Raw genomic sequence first — 20935 nt, forward strand, 5'->3', positions numbered from 1 at the left:
TACGGCCGGAGCATAAAAGTTCGTAGAACGAGTAAAACAGCCACATGACGGACGGCGTAGCAAGGAACTTCCATGGACGATAAACAGGTCGAGCACACAGTTAAAAACCCACATCACTAGATGGCAATAACAATCGTGGACCGGTGAGCCTTCCGCTTTCATAAACAGTGGACGGCTTCTCATTGGCTGGATGACGTCACGGTGAAAACGGTGCGCACGGAGGTGGTGGCCTCTATAGATTTGGTTTGCGCGCTTTATCCAGCGTTGTTTGCAGCGCCATCCATCGCAACAGGCGGAGAACTGCGTGGAATGTAAGAAGTCTCCCTCTGCGCTCTTTCGTTATCAACTGTGCGCTTCCATGCATTGCTGAGTGCATATCCGGAGTCTCCGTTGAAATTATTTTCACATAGTCTAATTTCAACTGCTTCCATGATGACAGAGTCCCAATAGTTTGAAGCGTGAGCAAGTATTCTTGTTTCATCGAATAGAATCTTATGTTTATTTAACAAACGGTGTTAAGCTACTGCTGATTTTTATAGATACCTATATTTCTGGTGACGCTGACGTTCCACCCAGCGACCGGCAAGAGTTCTTATAGACTGGCCCACATGATTTTTGCCACATTCGCAAGGAAAGCTGTAAATTCCCGGTACTCTCAGGCCGAGAATATCTTTCGCGAGTCGCAAAATTTCCTTAATCTTCCTGGGTGACCGGAAGACTGGTCTGGTTCTCTGCCGGCTCAGGACCCTACCGATGTTGCTGGTCGTTGCACCGCAGAATGGTAGCCGGGCGAATGGTCGGTCCTCTTGATCTGTTCGAACAGCATCCTTCCTAGATTTCTTCGCCAGAATAGATCTGATATCACGATCGGAATATCCATTTTTTTCTGAATACCGTCGTCAGATGGTAAATCTCGGAGCCGAGATGATCGTTGTCCGAAATAGTCCTTGCTCTGGGTACCAAGATATTCAGCATAGCTCTCTTCTGAGCTGGGTGGTGACAATTACGTGCGTTTGGATATAAATCTGTATGCGTAGGTTTTCTGTACAGTGAACGTCCGAGACGTCCATCTGATTTTCACCATCACGTCATCCAGCCAACGAGAAGCCGTCCACTGCTTATTTTTAGTAATGTTTACAAAATGGTTCAAATGGCTCGGAGCACTATGGGACTCAACTGCTGTGGTTATCAGTCCCCTAGAACTTAGAACTACTTAAACCTAACTAACCTAAGGACATCACACACATCCATGCCGGAGGCAGGATTCGAACCTGTGACCGTAGCAGTCCCACGGTTCCGGACTGCGCGCCTAGAACCGCGAGACCACCGCGGCCGGCTGTTTACAATACACTGAGATGACAAAATTCATGAGGTGCCTCCTAAAATCGTGTCGGTCCTCCTTCTTCCGGGCGAAGCTGGGGCAGCTCTATGTGTATTGGACTAAACAGGTCGTTGGAAATCCCCTGCAGAAATGTCGAGCAACGCTGCTGCTGCAGCCGTCAATAATTGCGGAGTGTTACCGGTGCAGGATTTTGTGCAAGAACTGACCTCTCAATTACGTCCCATAAATGTTTGATGAGATTCGTGTTGGAAGATCTGGAGAGACAAATCATTCGCTCGAACTGTCCAAAATGTTCTTCAAACCTATCGCGAACAATTGTGGCCGGTGACATGGAGCATTATCTTCCATAATAATTTCATCGTTGTTTGGTGACATGCAGGTCTATTAACCATAAAAATTTGGTTGTTGTTTGAGATAATGAAGTCCATGATTGGCTGAAAATCGTTTCCAAGTACCGGAACAGAGCCAATTCCAATCAACGACAGGTTCAGTTAGACCAGAGGTGCCAGTGCATTCCATGTAGACACAGCCCGCACCATTATGGAGCCACCACCAGCTTGTACAGTGCCCTGTTGACAACTAGGGTCCGTGACCTCGTGGGACTGCACCACACTCGAACCCTACCATCAGCTCTTACCAAATGAAATAGGGACTCATCTAACCATGCCACGGTTTTCCTGTTGTCTAGATTTCAAACGATATGGTCATGAACCCACGGTTGACGCTGCAGGCGATCTCGTGCAGTTAGCAAAGGCGCTTGCGTCGGTATTCTGCTGCCATAGCCGTTTAACAACAAATTTAGCAGCGCTGTCCTAAAGGATTTATGCGGCTATTTCACTCAGTGTTGCTTGTCTGTTAGCACTGACAACTTAACGCAAAGGCTGCTTCACTTGGTTGTTAAATGAAAGCCGTCGGAGCCGGCCGCGGTAGTCTCGCGGTTCTAGGCGCGCAGTCGGGAACCGAGCGACTGCTACGGTCGCAGGTTCGAATCCTGCCTCGGGCATGGATGTGTGTGATGTCCTTAGGTTAGTTAGGTTTAAGTAGTTCTAAGTTCTAGGGGACTGATAACCACAGCAGTTGAGTCCCATAGTGCTCAGAGCCATTTGAACCATTTTTGAAAGCCGTCGGACACTGCGCTGTCTGTGTTACGAGGTAACACCTGAAATGTGATTATCTCTGCACACTCGTGACGCTGTGGATGTCGATGTATTGAATTCCATAACGGTTTCAGACGTGGCATATACTATGCATCTTGCTCCAAGTACCAGCCCGTGTTCAACGTCTGACAATTCAAGTCGTGTGGCCATAATAACGCAGGAAAGCTTATCACGTGAATCACCTAGCATAAGTGACACAGTAAAAACGACAGCTCCGCCAACGCACTGCCTTTTTGTACCTTGTGTACGAGGAACTACCGCCATCTGTATACGTGCATATCGAAGTCCCATGATTTTTGTGACCTCAATATACGTCGTACTTTCCTACTAAACTCTACAATATCGGAAAAGTGATTGTTTATCACGTGACAGCACTAAAGAGACACAGTTTTCCAACGTAGCGCTGGGTCTATTTTCGGCATCGGTATGCTGTTTCACATTCTTTATACCAGAATGTGAAAGATCATACCGCTGCCGAAAATACACCCTGCGCTACACTGGAAAACTATGTTGTAATTTGTAGATGTTTAATATTTATTTTTCCGGCTGTTGCACACGTTTCAATTATTTTCCGATGTAAATGGTATTCTCTCAGTGCATATAAAATTTTGAACAGTCAAACCAATATATTTTTTTAAAATTTTGTCTTTTATTCTTATTTCTTCACAGTAGAGAAATCCAACAACGTTGCTGGCCAATGTAGAGTTTGGCAAGCCGGCCGTGGTGGCTGAGCGGTTCTAGACGCTACAGTCTGGAACCGCGCGACCGCTGCGGTCGCAGGTCCGAATCCTGCCTCGGGCATGGATGTGTGTAATGTACTTAGGTTAGTTAGGTTTAAGTAGTTCTAAGTTCTACGGGACTGATGACCTTAGCAGTTAAGTCCCATAGTGATCAGAGCCATTTGAATCATTTTTTAGAGTTGGCAAGCATTAAGACAACCAATACGTTCATTTCATTCACCAAATCTAATATCAGGACTGACGAGAGTAACCACAATTAACCCCGTGAGGAATGAAGTATCATTTCGTGAAGAAATGGTTTTCGGTTGTAAGACTAATGGGAGCGTGGTATTGAAGCAACGTTTCATGAGAGTCAGACATCATCTTCAGACGCTGAGGGGTTCCTATGGGATGTAATCTTGTAGGTCTACTGAACCGCAGCCTCCTCTGAGATAAAGTGTCAGGTAGTGCATCCATATCTGTGGTGGTTGTAGTTGGAACCGGCTTCGAATCCTAATGTCGGCTACCCAATTTGTCCGCTGCCTGCGCCACTTTCAAACAGGATCATTCTTCACATGACATAATTCAAAACCTTTCGAGTACATATACGTAAAGCATTCCGTGTCGTCCTAGAACACATAAGACGTACTTTAACTGTTTCTTTGAGAAACGAGTTGCCAGTTTTCTCTCACTTACGGTGTATAATACGGTCCATTTCTTACAACCTCTTTCTTGAGGGCACATCAGACTTCGATCTTCTTAGATTTTTCACGATTGTGTATCACAAAATATATACTTATTTTCCATCGAAAGAAATTTACATTCTCTAGTTTTATTTCACCTTCTTATGTGTGTGAAACAAGTATTAATAACATTTTGCTCTTGATTAATGATCACAATTATCTTCAGGAAACACAGAGAGGCTTCGGTTTATAGCCACGTTGTTAAAGACAAACGATTTAATCACGAGAGGTGGTATTCTATCAACAGAAGTTGCCTTCATTGGTACGTAGTTAAAATTCATAATTTCCAATTTTATTAAATATGAGGAATATCAGCTGTGTGTGCCTATTGACATCTAATGGAAATTGGACTACCTGGTGGTACGTATGCAGCGAGGCAGCGTGGCATTCGTTTCAATTAATGTCGTTACGCAGCCGTGTCTGCGGGCTATTCAATGGCCGAGTACCCGCTACACACACGATGGCTCGTTAATTACAGCGCCGAAGTGCTACTGGCCTTGCAGAGATTCGTAGCTCCTCATTTCAATCCCTCATGCCACAGTAATTGACTCAGACTCAGGTATTGCGTTCTGCAGACGCTGGCCTGGAAATCGACAACTGTAGCGTGAAGCGAACGTCAATTGTTTCTGTGCGTGCTTATTCGTCATAAACTGTACGAACGCGGTAGGAAAAACAGAAGGAAACAACAGATCAAACCACATGTGCAAGGCATTGTCGTAATATTCCCCCTTCTTTCAAAACTGTTTTTTGGGTTTTATATAGCATTGTAGCAGAAGAACAATTCCTTCATTTATTCTGAAAATTCGTGGTTGTGTTCTATGGCTACGTATTAAATTACTGGAAGGAAATAAAAAATCAGCCAGAGGCTAAAATTACAAATAGTTACTAATTGTTTGTACATGATTGAGCTTCTTCTTTAAAGTCCTATTGTAGGGAAGCAGCATACTCACGCCTTATAAAATTCACATCAGTCTTTCCATTGTGTGCCAGCCTAGTCTGCTGTAAGTATCTCTGACGTCATAAATATTGCGCAATACTTTAAAATGAAGTAAATAACCTGAAATGTTTCTAGCATGTCAGGAGTAATACAAAATCAATATGTGTTGGATATCAGTTCAATAACTTTAACCATTTTCGAAATTTGGATGTTTTTCTGTAAAAATCATTGGCGCAACAGAAAAGAGCTAGAAACTTAAAAATTTATATTTAGATTCCTTTTGCATAACAATTTAGTAGAAACAGTATTCTGGATCTCACAAATTAAAATTCTAGTTGAGATTCTTGATTTTCTGGTTTTTGTCTTAGAAATTAAGGAAGCAAGATAGATTAAGTAGGCGAATAAATAAAGCTAGGATGTTTAAATTTAAGTAGAAGGCAGATCCGCTATAATCATAAAAAAGTGAGAAGTTTCCATAGAATAACTATAAAACTATAACTATAGCGTATCTCCAAAGAGCGAGTTCAGAGCTCGTCTACTGCGTGTAGTGTAATTAAATTAATTCTCTCGCCCAAAATATTTGACTTAGCCACGTCAGACTTTTATTATGATTACTTACTCGTGTGCTGATTGCACAATTAAATTGAAAGCTTCATCGGCCATCAGCAAAGGAAGCAATGGTTTATTCAATAACTTAAAGTGGTGCATTACTAGCCCAGCAGCTAGTCGGGAGAGCAGATTTGATCAGGCGTTCCATTAGCCGTCCGCACCGCGGCTTTATATGTAAGAACGCTGCGTGATAGGAGGAAGGCACCAGTTCTCTCCAGACGCTGATTAGCGCACCACCTGTGCTGGGAGTCGCATCGCGCCGGTATCGTTGATATAAAAAGCCTCGGATTCTGTAATAAGTTACTCGGGATACGCGTAACCATGAAATCATTTTCGAGTGAAGTGTTAATTTTGTGATGACGTTAATGATCTATTTTTAGTTTGCGTATGTCGTATTTTCATGTGCCGCCGCAGGACAGACATTCTACCATTATTAGCGTGGCGTTTGATGAACATTATCATCAAATTATGGCGAGCATTCACTTAAACATTTAATTTGAACAGTTATAGTTGCATCAGCGCATTAGACTCTGAACTGCTCTGGTAGTTGGATTGCGTGGATTCTTTTTGGTCTGTGACTTTCAGAATATAGTGAACATTTTAGAGAGAATGGTCTTTGATTATGAATCCCAGACAATCTTTTAATTCCTCAGAGTTATAAGCTGTACCTATAAATGTATTTCTCAGATGAAGTGGGCACTAGGAATTCTAATTACAGGCTTCACGTTTTGCTAATCACTTTCTGGTTGCCAATATTGTAGTTAGAGAGCCAGTGTTGAGAACGGCAAACAACAGCATTAAATAAATAATAGAAACATTTAACAATTATTCCACCCACCGCCCCACACTATTTAGGCCTTTCTGAGTATATTACAAATTCTCATATACCAAAGACTAATAATATTTCACAGATAATGTCTACTTACTGAGTTCATCACTTTTTGTTTAAGGGGCTCCGGAAAGGCTCAAAATCATGAAAAGTTCAATTTTTACTTTTTTGCGTTTTCTGAATCTGCAGACTATTACCTTTTAATAGATATATAATTTATTCAATTCCGAAGACTACAACTATTTTTAAATTTTTTTTGAAATATGTTCTACATGGGCGTGACCCACTGTGGCGCTGTTAAACTGCTGTCAAATGGTGTTATTATTAACGTCCGTGATCATCAGGTACATTTTAGTGATGTGAGATAAAGTATGTGTTGTGGCTAACCTGTGATGGTTCAATATATATCGCTGGTGTGATTGTCGATTGTTCCATGTTTATTTACTCTGTCGCTATCTCGAAAATATTCGTAATTAATTCTGTTTCTTGAGACTCTGTTTTGTTGAAGTATAATAATGAGTAAAAGTAAAGTTATTAGAAATCCTCTGAAGGCTTTTAAGAAAAGGAGAAATGTTGGAAAGCCAAAGGTACACTCCTGGAAATTGAAATAAGAACACCGTGAATTCATTGTCCCAGGAAGGGGAAACTTTACTGACACACTCCTGGGGTCAGATACATCACATGATCACACTGACAGAACCACAGGCACATAGACACAGGCAACAGAGCATGCACAATGTCGGCACTAGTACAGTGTATATCCACCTTTCGCAGCAATGCAGGCTGCTATTCTCCCATGGAGACGATCGTAGAGATGCTGGATGTAGTCCTGTGGAACGGCTTGCCATGCCATTTCCACCTGGCGCCTCAGTTGGACCAGCGTTCGTGCTGGACGTGCAGACCGCGTGAGACGACGCTTCATCCAGTCCCAAACATGCTCAATGGGGGACAGATCCGGAGATCTTGCTGGCCAGGGTAGTTGACTTACACCTTCTAGAGCACGTTGGGTGGCACGGGATACATGTGGACGTGCATTGTCCTGTTGGAACAGCAAGTTCCCTGGCCGGTCTAGGAACGGCGCCAAACACGCATACGTCCATCATTGGCACCAAGGCAGAAGCGACTCTCATCGCTGAAGACGACACGTCTCCATTCGTCCCTCCATTCACGCCTGTCGCGACACCACTGGAGGCGGGCTGCACGATGTTGGGGCGTGAGCGGAAGACGGCCTAACGGTGTGCGGGACCGTAGCCCAGCTTCATGGAGACGGTTGCGAATGGTCCTCGCCGATACCCCAGGAGCAACAGTGTCCCTAATTTGCTGGGAAGTGGCGGTGCGGTCCCCTACGGCACTGGGTAGGATCCTACGGTCTTGGCGTGCATCCGTGCGTCGCTGCGGTCCGGTCCCAGGTCAACGGGCACGTGCACCTTCCGCCGACCACTGGCGACAACATCGATGTACTGTGGAGACCTCACGCCCCACGTGTTGAGCAATTCGGCGGTACGTCCACCCGGCCTCCCGCATGCCCACTATACGCCCTCGCTCAAAGTCCGTCAACTGCACATACGGTTCACGTCCACGCTGTCGCGGCATGCTACCAGTGTTAAAGACTGCGATGGAGCTCCGTATGCCACGGCAAACTGGCTGACACTGACGGCGGCGGTGCACAAATGCTGCGCAGCTAGCGCCATTCGACGGCCAACACCGCGGTTCCTGGTGTGTCCGCTGTGCCGTGCGTGTGATCATTGCTTGTACAGCCCTCTCGCAGTGTCCGGAGCAAGTATGGTGGGTCTGACACACCGGTGTCAATGTGTTCTTTTTTCCATTTCCAGGAGTGTATTTAGAAATATGGGAATGAAGATAGTTTCTAACGTGGTACGAGCGATGCTTGCTTTAGACAAGGAACGCCTTCGGGCTGCAGACAGGGCTGTAAAGAGTCTAGAAATACAAGCAAGAGTAAACAGGAGGAGGAACAAGAGGAAGCTGGAGGAGAAGTTTGCAGAGGATGAAGATAATCCATCCTATGGACCTGGAATGCACTAAAAAGTTAATCCAATCTTTGTCGCTCTATTCCCAAAACTTTTATTTTCTCATACTAATTACATGTTTTCTAAGGATCTTCCAAACATATTTGTTTCAAATTTTCAGTAAATGTTACACAGTACCTTCTGCATAATTTAACACAGCCTTTTTCCAAAAAACTGTATATTTTTGAATATATAAATAAAAATTGCAAAAAGATGTTGTTAATTTTCTTTACAATTGAAAAAATATCATCTTTAATAACTGAACTAAAATTTTGTAAAATCCCTGTGTTAAGATGTAACCCATATTCCAATAAATAATCTGTAAAAAGTTCAACTTCCTACCTCAAATAGTTTGTGAGGAAAGATGTAATTTATAAGCGTTATTTTAACATTGCAAGTATAGGGCGTTCCGGAGCCCCTTAAGCCTTCACCACTTTCGAGGGTCATATAGTCGCGATGAATGTGTGTTTCACTTTTCTTATATTCAGGATTGCATTTAAAAACGCACATGTAACGTAATATGAGCACCGAGAAGTGAGAAGAAAGACGTACGTTCACAAGATATGATATGAAAACCTATCAACCACTAACGTGCAAATATTTTCTTTTCACACATTTTAATGTTTCCCGCCATTACTGGCTTCCAACGTTTTGTTCATCATAAGATGGCAGCTGGGTATTTGCAGGGGTAACTGCTTATCAGCTGTTCAATGCTTTGAATTGTAAGTACACGTTCTATACGTTTAACACAATTGCAACTTTAGTTTATCCTCTATTTTCTGTATCTTTCCGGTATAAAATATCACTTAGAAATATTTCCCTGTAGAGCACCATGGAACTCATAGTACTCAACACCAGAATAACAGTCCGCTATATAAATACAATGGATTCGCACGATAATGATGAAAACTACCAGAACCATTAATGGCAAGAAATAATAAGAAGCCTGACGACATACGTCTTGAAGTTGGTGGTTGGTAGCTGTTTTTATACCTTAAAACAAAATCAGACAATCATAACATCTATAAACAAAGATGCCGTAAATCATTTCTTACTTTGGTTTGGCAACAGAATAAAATAAAAATGAGTGTAACATGTTAAAATAACGTAAAAAAATGTGATATCATACATTTCACTATATATTTGGTTTTCCGAGACTTAACAGTCATCAGTGACTGACACATGTACTTACATAGCCATGTGCAGAAGGTGCTTTTTAATTGTAAACTGTTTATTTCCGTCAAACCTTTGAGTAATATGCAACATTTTTCTAGAAATAGGACAACTTCGAATGTTCAAGTTATTTAACAAAAATTTTTCATTACCGCAAAGTCTGTCTAAACCAGTTGACAAAAATAAATAAAATGCTATCTTTGCTTTAGAAAGTTTTTTACCAACTAAAAGAGATCGCTCCTTCTCGTTTCTCATCAGCCATTTCAATGAATATAGGAATACTCTATGTTTTCTGCCATAATACATGACAGGTTTGGTCACTACAACACAAGTTAAGTGGAAGTAGGTTTTAGGCCTAGGATTTGTTTCTTTTCAAAACCATAACTAATAACGAAAGAAAAAAATGCAGAAATACCCTCTAAGACCAGACAATGACACACGACGTAGGAATAGTCGGAATGTAACAGAAATCGGTTGATGTGATATACACAATGTGATCAAAAGTATCCGGACACCCCGAAAAACATACGTTTTTCATATTAGGTGAATTGTGCTGCAACCTACTGCCAGGTACTCCATATCAGCGAACTCAGTCGGCATTCGACATCGTGAGATAGCAGAATGAGGCGCTCCGTAGAACTCACGGACTTCCAATGTGGTCAGCTGATTGGGTGTCATTTGTGTCATACGTCTGTACACGAGATTTCCACACTCCTAGACAGCTCAGACAGCGTAACGTTATAGCGGGCATTGTCATCCTTAAATTCAGCCCAGGATGGCTTGCCATGAAGGGGAACAAAGCGGTAGACTATCGTCGACGTACCCTGAGGTGTAAGAGTGTTGCAGATAAGAAACAAGGGGCCCTCCGATGAAAAAGGCCGGCCGGAGTGGACGTGCGGTTCTAGGCGCTACAGTCTGGAGCCGAGCGACCGCTACGATCGCAAGTTCGAATCCTGCCTCGGGCATGGATGTGTGTGATGTCCTTAGGTTAGTTAGGTTTAAGTAGTTCTAAGTTCTAGGCGACTGATGACCTCAGAAGTTAAGTTGCATAGTGCTCAGAGCCATTTGAACCATTTGGAACCGATGAAAACAAATGGTGCCTCAGATCACCACTCCTGGCTGCCAGAGTGTGTGGTGGGCGACCGCCAGGTTGGTCGCTATAGCATCGCTGTTCAGACCTGGAATCTCATTGACGGGAGAGAATTGTCTTTAGTGATGAAAAACGCTTCGAATTTGGCTCCGACGAGCAGCGAAGACGTGTCTGGAGACGCCTCTGACAGCAGTGAGTTACCAACTTAACTGTCGCCCCCCATACGGCCCATCAACCAGTAGTGATGGTCTGGAGTGCCACTTTGTTTCATAGCAGGACCCCTTTTGTTGTCATCTGCAGCATCCTTACAGTACAGCGGCCCGTCGACGATATTCTACGTTCCGTTCCGTTGCCCGTCATGGCAAGCCGTCGTTTGCTCACATTTCAGAAGGATAACGACCACTTGCACGCGGCGAGAATTTCTACTGCTTGTCTTCTCGCTTGTCAAACCCTAACTTATTTAATTACACTTTCAGTTCTCTCTTCAGTTGAGTACTTTTGGAGCATTATGGGTAGAGCCCTACAATCATGTCGAGATTTTGACGATCTAACGCGCCAATTGGACAGAATTTCTCATTATATCCATCAAGAGAATATACAGCAACTGTATCAGTCAATGCCACGCCGCATAACTGCTTGCATAACGGCCTAACGCTAACATTGAATAAACCAGCCTTTTTTTCTGAAATTTTAATCGTTTGTTTGTCTGTACATGTGATACACATATACCAATTTCCGAGCCATTCGGATAATTCCTTCGTGGCGCACCTTTTTCTTGTCTCAGAATATGTACTGACATTGGGGCAAGTTAAATAGAAATTGTTTCTTGTGAGTAATGACACATAGCTAGTATAAAAGGTGTCCTGTTTATCTTGACCACCCTAAGTAACTGTTTGTCCACATGCAAATTACAAAATGTTTGAAACAAATGTTCTTTAGCCGTCAGGGGTACATTACAGGGATGTATTGTCATGTAATCACTTGGCTTCAGGCCGTGAATTATGAACAGGTGCTCGATCTTGTTGAAAGATGCAGTCGGCATTCCCAAATTGCTCTTCAACATTGGGAAGCAAGAAGGTGCTTAAAACATCAATGTAGACCTGTGCTGTGATAGTGCCACGCAAAAGAACATGGGGTGCAAGCCTCCTCCATGAAAAACACGATTACACCATAACACGACCGCCTCCGAATTTTACTGTTGGCACTGCACACGCTGGCAGATGATGTTCACGAGGCATTTGCCATACCAACACCCTACCATCACACTGTGTACCGTGATTCGTCACTCCACACAACGTTTTCACACTGTTCAGTCGTCCAATGCTTACGATCCTGACACCAAGATCTATTCAAAAATGTATTATAGCGTACCATTCACTGAAACACAACGTTATTAATTACCTAAAACAGCACTGACGATCACGCTCCCAGCGCTCAGTGCAGGTACTCGGGGTAATGGAACACTTCCACGTGCTGACGTTGACAGAGGGCAAACATAAACATAAGTAGAATGCACACCCGTCATTCCGTCAACTACTGTCGGTTGAAGAGTTCTGTGAGTAGAATATACAGCAACGAAGAGAAGGTAGAAATGCTACTCATCTTTGGGTACGTGAGTTAGCAGACCAGTAATTGCAATACTGTTTTCTTATGTGCGGGTACATTAGCACAGTAGTTTAGTCCTTTGAAATACTGTTGTGTAGAGTAGGCCTACAGTAACGGCTATCCTTCCTACAAACTGCATCGACATAACTTTTCTTTTGTTATTGTTGTTGTTGTTATTGAAGGTAAGCGAAATGCTACGCAGGCAGCGGAACTGTACAGAGAGCGATATCCTGGCAAGAACCCACCTTCCCGATGGATGTTTTCTCGTCGTGTTGCAACGCTTCAGGAAACGGGAAGTTTTAATCCACGACAACGCAATCGTCGTAGCACTCGTATAGACGAAACTGCCGAAGTTACTGTTCTCGCTTTCGTTTCTATGAATCCATTTGTGAGCAGACGACTGCTTGAACACGAGATTGGCATTCCTAAAATCAGTGTATATCGTATTCTTACAAGTCACCGGTTCCATCCTTACCATGTACACCTACATCAAGAATTGTATGGGAATGACTTCCAGACTTGTGTACAGCTCTGTAAGTGGGCACCGCTGCAAATCCTCGTCAACCAGAACTTCTCCTCCAATGTCCTGTTTACCGATGAATGTTCCTTCTCAAACAAAGGGCAGGTAAACACAAGGAACATGCATTATTGGCAACCCACGATGGCTTCGACATGTGGAATATCAGCGTCAATGGAGAGTTAACGCCTGGTATGAGTTGCTTGCTACTACAATTATTGGGCCTTATTTCATCAGTGGTAGTCTAAACGGCACAGCGAATGCCAACTTCCTCAGACGAATTCTTCCTCCTCTTCTGGATGAAGTGCCTCTAAGAACCAGAATGCTTATGTGGTATCAACACGATGGATGTCCAGCACATAATGCCTTGCGTCCACGTCTTGTTCTGAACCGAAGGTATCCTGCCAGATGTATTGGTCGAGGGGGAACAGTTACTTGGCCTGCTAGGTCTCCTGATTTAAGTCCTCTGGACATTCTTCTTTGGGGATGCGTTAAACATGTTGTCTATAGCGATATTTCAACAACCCCAGAGGACATGCAGGAACGTATCGTGCTTGCTTCTAATTCTCTTCAGCAGCAACACTGGAAGCAGTAAGTAATTCTTTCATTCAACGAGTGCACAAGTGTATCGGTGTCCAGGATCGCCATTTTGAGCACCTTTGAATGTTCCACTCCTGGGCAATGGTACAGCAAAGTCAATTTCGTGTTTTGTTTTTACTTGGTTTTCATTTGTTTTCTGACAACTCCAGCAAGTGGACGAGTTTGTGATCCCGGGCTCAAAGTCAATGTTGTGTTATGTTAATAAAGTAGTTTTTCAGTGAATGGTACATTGTGATACATTTTTAATATGTCATTTGGAAAGGAAATTAATTACCGAATGAAAAATACAGGATGCCATTTGAAAAAGTCATACCGTTGTTCATGTCTTTGTAAAAAAACTGAGCTACAACGAAGGCAATCATGCTGATTGATGTCGCCCTGGTGGCGAAAGAACATTTTGTTGAAACATTTTGCAATTCGCATCTGGACAAACAGTTATTTAGGGTGGTCAAGATAAATGCGACAACCAGTATATTTAAATAAAGGTATTTCTTTTCGTTACACGAAGATATGTTTATTTTAAAAATTAAAAAAAAATGATGTAGAGTATATGTCACATAACATCAGTGAACATACAAATGGACAGTTTGCTAAGATTACCCAGGTATCGATGCATTTTACTTTTAGTGATGGTGGTACTAAAAGAATTTTTACCAATATATTTTGTTATCGGCATCATACTAAGAGTGGTATCATATATACGGATATAATAGTCGTATATCGCAGCTGACAAGCAGTTCGATCCGAAATGTAGCAATTAAAAATTTTTACTACCAACAGCTGTTGCTGTTGCAAATAAAGTAATACTTTATTCAATTTTTCTAGTTTAATATTCTAAGAACATTGTTAATGAAAATAAATGATAATTTTGTTCCCCTTTGCGGTGCCATTATGGGCAATAGGGATGGAGATGTATAAAACGATAAGTATGCGGCATACTTTTGGGAACAAAGGCACTTGGCTTGTGGCTTCGCACTTGACTTACAAATATCCGGCGCAGAACTGAACAATAGACAACAGCGCGCTTGGTGCAGTCTTCGCCATGTGCCTATTTTATAGGTGCTTGAATATTTGAGCGTTTTTAGATGACTTCATGAATATCTGAAAACGGGGACGGTCCTGCGTGGACGAGGATATAATGAATGCCTAAACAGGGGTAGGCGTAGGATCCAGCTGCTCGCCTCTGCTGGAGGCAGTGTGCGCATTGTGGCGTATGGCGCATGCGCTGGGGACTGGGGGTCTCCACCCTGGCTTCGTGTACCCATGTAGCAAGACACCGGCGGACAGCAGTTATCAGCTAAGCAGTTTTGTCATACGATGACATGGCTGGAGACCGTGGCTGTTATTTGAAGGTAAATGTTGGTGTTGAGACAGCAGCCAGCCACAAATTTATGTTAAGTTCTTTTATTCAAAGGGTACCGTTACCGGTTTCGAATCGTTATGATTCATCTTCAGACGGTTCACGTATTCATTACAACGTTTTTTTTTCACTGATTAATTGTCGTGAAACGTCGGTTTGGAGTGTTTGCTTTCATTACATTCGTCCAAAAGACGTGAATGCATTTCCACCGCACTCTTATCGTAAGGATGCGGTGGAAATGTATTCACATCACAGACCAGTCAATTACAGGGATTGTCGTGTAACCACTGCCCACAAGCCGTGCATTATGAACAGGTGCTCGATCGTGTTGAAAGACGCCAGCCCTGTGTTGCTCTTCAACATTGGGAAGCAAGAGGGTGCTTAAAACAGCAGTGTAGGCCCTTGCTGTGATAGTGCCACGCAAAACAACTGTAGGTGCAAGCCCCTTCCATGAAAAACATGACCACACCATAACACGACTGCCTCCGAATTTTACTGTTGGCACTTCACACGCTGACAGATGACATTCACTGGGAATTCGCCATACCCACACCCAGCCATCGGATACCACATTGTGTACTGTGATTCGTCACACCACATATCATTTTTCCACTGTCTAATCGTCCATTGTTTACGCACCTTACACCGTTGTTTGGCATTTACGGCGTGATGTGTGGCTTAAAAGCAGGAGCTCGACCATGAAATCCAAGATTTCTAAAAAAAAAAAAAAATGGTTCAAATGCCTCTGAGCACTATGGGACTTAACATCTATGGTCATCAGTCCCCTAGAACTACTTAAACCTAACTAACCTAAGGACAGCACACAACACCCAGCCATCACGAGGCAGAGAAAATCCCTGACCCCGCCGGGAATCGAACCCGGGAATCCAGGCGTGGGAAGCGAGAACGCTACCGCACGACGACGAGATGCGGGCCAAGATTTCTCACCTCCTGCGTAACTGTCACAGTACCTGCTGTGGATCCTGATGCAGTTTGGAATTCCTGTGTGATGGTCTCCATAGATGTCTATATTAGACATTACGACCCTCTTCAGTTGTCGACGGTCTCTGTCGGGCAACAGACAAGGGCAGCCTGTACGGTTTTGTGTTGTACGTGTCCCTCCACGTTTCCAATTCACTACCACATGGGAAACAGTGGACTAGGGATGTTTAGGAGTGTGGAAATGTCGCGTACAGACAAATGACACAAATGGCACCATGTCACCTGACCACGTTCGATGTCCGTGAGTTCCGCGGAGCGCCCCATTCTGGTCTCTCACAACGTCTAATGACTACTGAGGTCACTGTATGGAGTACCTGGCAGTAGGTGGCCGCACAATGCACCTAATATGAGAAACGTTTGTTTATTGGGTGTCCGGATACTTTTGATCAGATAGTGTACTCCAGTACTCACTGTACAGTACTGAAGATGCACAACGATTGTGTCTTGCAAGGAAGGGTTCCTGCACCGTGGAAGAATGCTGAGGTAGTCACAGTGAAGGAGAGGATAAGGATCCGACGATACTCAAATTCATTGGACCAGTTTGTCTTTCGAATGTTCTCGGCGTGATATTTCAAAAAAGTTATTATGTATGAAATTACAAGACCAGAGGCTGATACGTGGGATGAGCCCTCGGCACTACAGGATTAGAAGAGGCAAGTCCAATGAAGACGCAATTACTAAAGCGATCTCGCTAGTGACTGATGCACGCTGGCGCTTTCGGTAATATCTGGTAGCCGTCTTCCTTTGTTTGATTTAGGGACTTTGAGTATTCAAAGGCGCTGTAAAACTGCCTGAGGGACTATGCCTCTCGGACTATAATGGTGGACAGTAACAAAAGCCTATCCTTAGGGATCAGTGAGTAGTCTAGAGTTTTTGGATGGAGCATTGGAATCCATACTACAGAACCTACAGGACAGAGGTAACGTAAGTGGACCGGTACCATTTGCAGATGAGGTGCTGTTCGCTCTAAGCGGTGACTCAAGAAGAAGAAGACTATAGAAGACCAATGTAATGAAGCACTCTTTGCACTCGAAGAAAGGCGTCGAAGTGTCAAAGAGTCTCTAGAACCTCGCGAAACTGTACACATCCTGCTGAAAGGACACCTATTAAGAAAGCCTACTACAGAAATAATTAAAGAAAAAACACAGTAAACTAGATATCTGGGGGTATTCCTGGCGGAACGTCGTAATTTCACACATCATATAGAGGAGGCAGGAAGAAAAGGTCAAACTTGATGAACAAATTTATAACTGTTGCAAACAGTCAATTTCAGCTGCTCTTGTAAGCAGTCAGAGCATATCAACAATTTACACAAGCATCATCAGCAGGATACGATGCGAGCGTTTTGGATCATACACTGCAGTTTGTGAAGCCAGTCTCATTAATGAGAAGGGTTCAACAAGAGCTGCTGCCAAGATGAACGGGGGCCTTCTGCACTGCGCCGAAGAATGCATGCCAGTTAGGCACGGAAGTAAGGAAATGTTAATGAAACACTATCAGATGGAAATACGAAGGATACTCGGAAGAAAGTTAATAAGAGGCCATGTGTTAGAACGGGGGTTATATGTATGGGGCATTTCAGGTACATCTCCCTAATATCAGCGAGAGCTCCCTTAACCTGTAACGCCGGAAACGCATATCCTCCTATTTCCATCTATTGTACCATAATTTTTTCCTTATTTTGTTACCTGAAGATATAACATTTCTGTGTCTTTGTATATTGTAATTGTTTTACTATTTGTATATATATGCATTTATGTCGATGTATAATTGGTTTGTTTTGTGGATATTATTTGTATTTATACGCTGGGTCTGGCCTAGGGAAAACTATGCTATCGAACGAATACATCGATAGGTCGTGTGGAGAACGAAAGTGTTTAGGATCTTTGGTAGTGTGAACTCTGCCGCTTGGAGCGCGGGCAGAGCAGGGGGAGTCTGGTTGGTGCAGTGCGATTGAGCAGGAGGTGTTGTGTGACGCTCCCGCAAGTTGCCAGGCTTTCGGGCTTTGGCAGCATGTAATTGCGATCGACTGGCTATGGTAGTTTCTAGCACGGTGTCGCGGACGGGAAGCATTAGCTGGCACACATCAAGAGCCTGTTTCGCCTGGTGACCGTGTCGAGAAGAAGGCGCGCCAGCATCCAGCTTCTGCAACAGCGACGGCCGACAATGAGTGACTGTCGCCACCTCCTCGATCGGCGACTTCAAACCTTCAATCAACCAACAAGGAAGACTAAAAGCACGTAAAGTTTCAGAACTGTATGGCAGACCTCAGCTTTTCAAACTGTTCAAATCACAAAATTACAGCAACGTAGCATGAACCTTTGTTGCTCATTGTCCCAATTGCATTGCCAAGCAGGGTCCCTTCCTTTTCCGAAATGAACCCGAATGTCGTTGAAATTCAAACGCCAGCATTAAAGCATTATAATTCGATTTCACTGCTTTAATTTCAAAGTTCAGTTAAAGTATTCATAGCTGGCTACAATATTTAGATTACACAAGCACAAATTAAGAGTGCGAGTTTTGTTACCGTATTTTAGCTTACCTGTGACTGCAGCTCAGCTTGGTACGTACAAAATTTTACTATTGTTAATTGTTCAGAATCATTTAATTCAAGTTCAAAGTTAAATCTCTTATTTCTAAATTGCGTAGAGTCAAGTTGCTTTTGAAATGATTGTTGAGGTAGTCCAAGACTAACCGTATTTTACTGAATTTCGATGTGCTTCAGAAAGAAAGCTCATCCGGTTTTATTAATTCTTTTGCTAAATTAAGTCAGAGTGTAGCGAAATTTATTACTTCTGACAAACTTTCAGTTTTCACACTGCACGTGTCAACCTTCAGTTGCCACGCTTCTAATGCTAATTATATGTGTAATAACCTTTCATTTTCAATTACTATAGTAATTGTCCTTAGGACTGGCGACCGTAATTTCCCCCAAATCTCAAATATCTAATTACCGCTAGTTAATTGTTAACGTATCGGCCGCACATTTACTTTCTTTATTAACTTTACCCCTTTTCAAAATTAATTTCCACCAGTTTCATTTGCATTTTTCCTTTCATTTAGATGTAACCCTTTCCTCCCTCTTTACCGACGGATTAACTTCGGTGACGATTGCTTTCCCAAATTTCCATTAGGTACACGAGGTTTAATTTTTCACTGTCATTAAGGTCGATAAGTGAGGGGGAGGTTACAAACCCATAGAGTGGACAGACACATAATCTGACCGGTCATGGCATGTACGAGGCCTGTTCAGAAAGTAAGCTCCGATTGATTGCCAAATTGAAACCACAGTGAACATCAGAAATGTTTTACTTGTAACAATTAGCTACACCTTTCAGATACTTCTCTACGTAGTCGCCGTTCTGACTTAGACTTTTGTCATAGCGTTGTACCAACTTTTCAATAGCCTCATCATAGAAGGCAGCCGCCAGTGCTTTCCGCCAATTCTCCACGCTGGCCTACACCTCGTTGTCTGTGTCAAAATGTTGTCTTCAAAGACAGCGGTTCATGTGACCAGAGATGAAACTCAGGGGGAGACAATTGCGGACTGTATTGTGGGTAATCTAACATTTCCATTTGAAAACGATGCAGGAGCATCTTCATTGCCCCTGCAGAATGCGGCTGAGAATTGTCTTGAAGAAGAAACAGCACGACAGTTATGTAATGTTAGCTGCATAGCTTCAGGCGAAATTTCTCACCAGGCCCTCGTACTTGGCGGCAGACACTATTTTCTAGACATCTTTACGCACTCACTGCGAGCTCAGAAATGAGAAGAGCGACGTGATGCTAACTGTGGTTATACTAGAGACACTACCCAACACATCTGCGCAAAGCTTTATCGGATTTTCATAGTCGTTTCCATTTCGCGACCGATCGGAGCTTACTTTCTGAACGCCCCTCGTATGATACGTATCTATACAGAATCAAAGGCAGATGAAAGATACTTGCATCTGCAGTAGTGTAGGCCATGCAGAGCACACACTGTGGGACTGTACACTCGGTAGGTCGCCGCTAGTAATGGCCGTCAGGCATTGAAGATGTGGATCACATAGCAGCACTGAGCAGCGAGTCAACCTGGCACATCTCGGATAACACCGCAGGGGCAGTATCCAGGACGGCCAAGGAAGACTTCACAAGCCATCCAACCACATGCCAGCATGGTTGTTAGACAACACACTCTGTAGATGAAGAGAAGACAACTGTGGCCAGCGACCACCTAATGAAATAGATTCTCAAGAGTTTATGTTTCGTTGGTGAAAGTTATAGCAGAAGTGTGGATTCTGAGACGTAACAGTGAACTGTGGAATTGCTTGTTACAGTGGAAACGCTGGTGACATGCTACCCTACGTCCAAGAAATCAGGCAGATAACGGGTTTTCAAAGAGGTAGCATGAGGGTGGACCAAATAACGGTAACAACCATCTACATTTTAAATGTACCAAATTAAATGAACGAAAGCAGAGCAGATTCTCTAGTGATAAGTGTTCTGTTAGTGGTTAGGTAAGTGGTTTAGAGTTCTCCTGTATTTTGTACTGTTAGAAGTGTATGTAATATAAGTATTGAAGTACTATAACGGGCGTTCAAAAAGAAACGAGCCGGAGTCTGGAATGAGCAAACCGGTAACAGGAGGGTAATATCATTGCGTGTGTAACGAGGTGTGGTTCCGACCAGAGCGTGGAAGTCCACAGCCATTCGCTAGAGGGCACACGTGCAGGTCATGTGACAATAAAGAGCTAGCAGCAGCATGCATCAATCGTCCAACTTTGCCTCACATTGCAAATAGTGACATGGAGACGTCAAAAGAAGAGCAAAGAGGTGTTGTTCGTTTTAGAATAGTGGAAGGAGTCACAAGTGTACGGCGAACACTGCATGTCCCTTGCAAGGGTCAAGGTGTGGCACAAGCGCTTCACGGAAGGATGGGTGTCATCAGCCGATGATGCACGGTCTGGAGCACCGACGACATCGTCCAGCTGGGGGATGCACCCATTACCCAGGACCGCCGACTGACAGTGAAAGCCATAGCCGCTGTGGTCGGACTGAGCGCCGGAAGTGTTCATACCATCATGAAGGAACGACAGCACTTGCGTCAAGTGTGTGCCCAACGGGTACCCCGCAGTCTTGAACCACACCAGGAAACATGTTGAATAGCCCACTGTCTTGCTCATCTGCAGCGCTGTGCTCGGGAAGGAAATGCGTTCCTGGCACGAGTGGTGGCTGGAGATGAGT

This window comes from Schistocerca nitens, chromosome 1, assembly GCF_023898315.1.
Source record: "Schistocerca nitens isolate TAMUIC-IGC-003100 chromosome 1, iqSchNite1.1, whole genome shotgun sequence".
Taxonomy (NCBI): Eukaryota; Metazoa; Arthropoda; class Insecta; order Orthoptera; family Acrididae; genus Schistocerca; species Schistocerca nitens.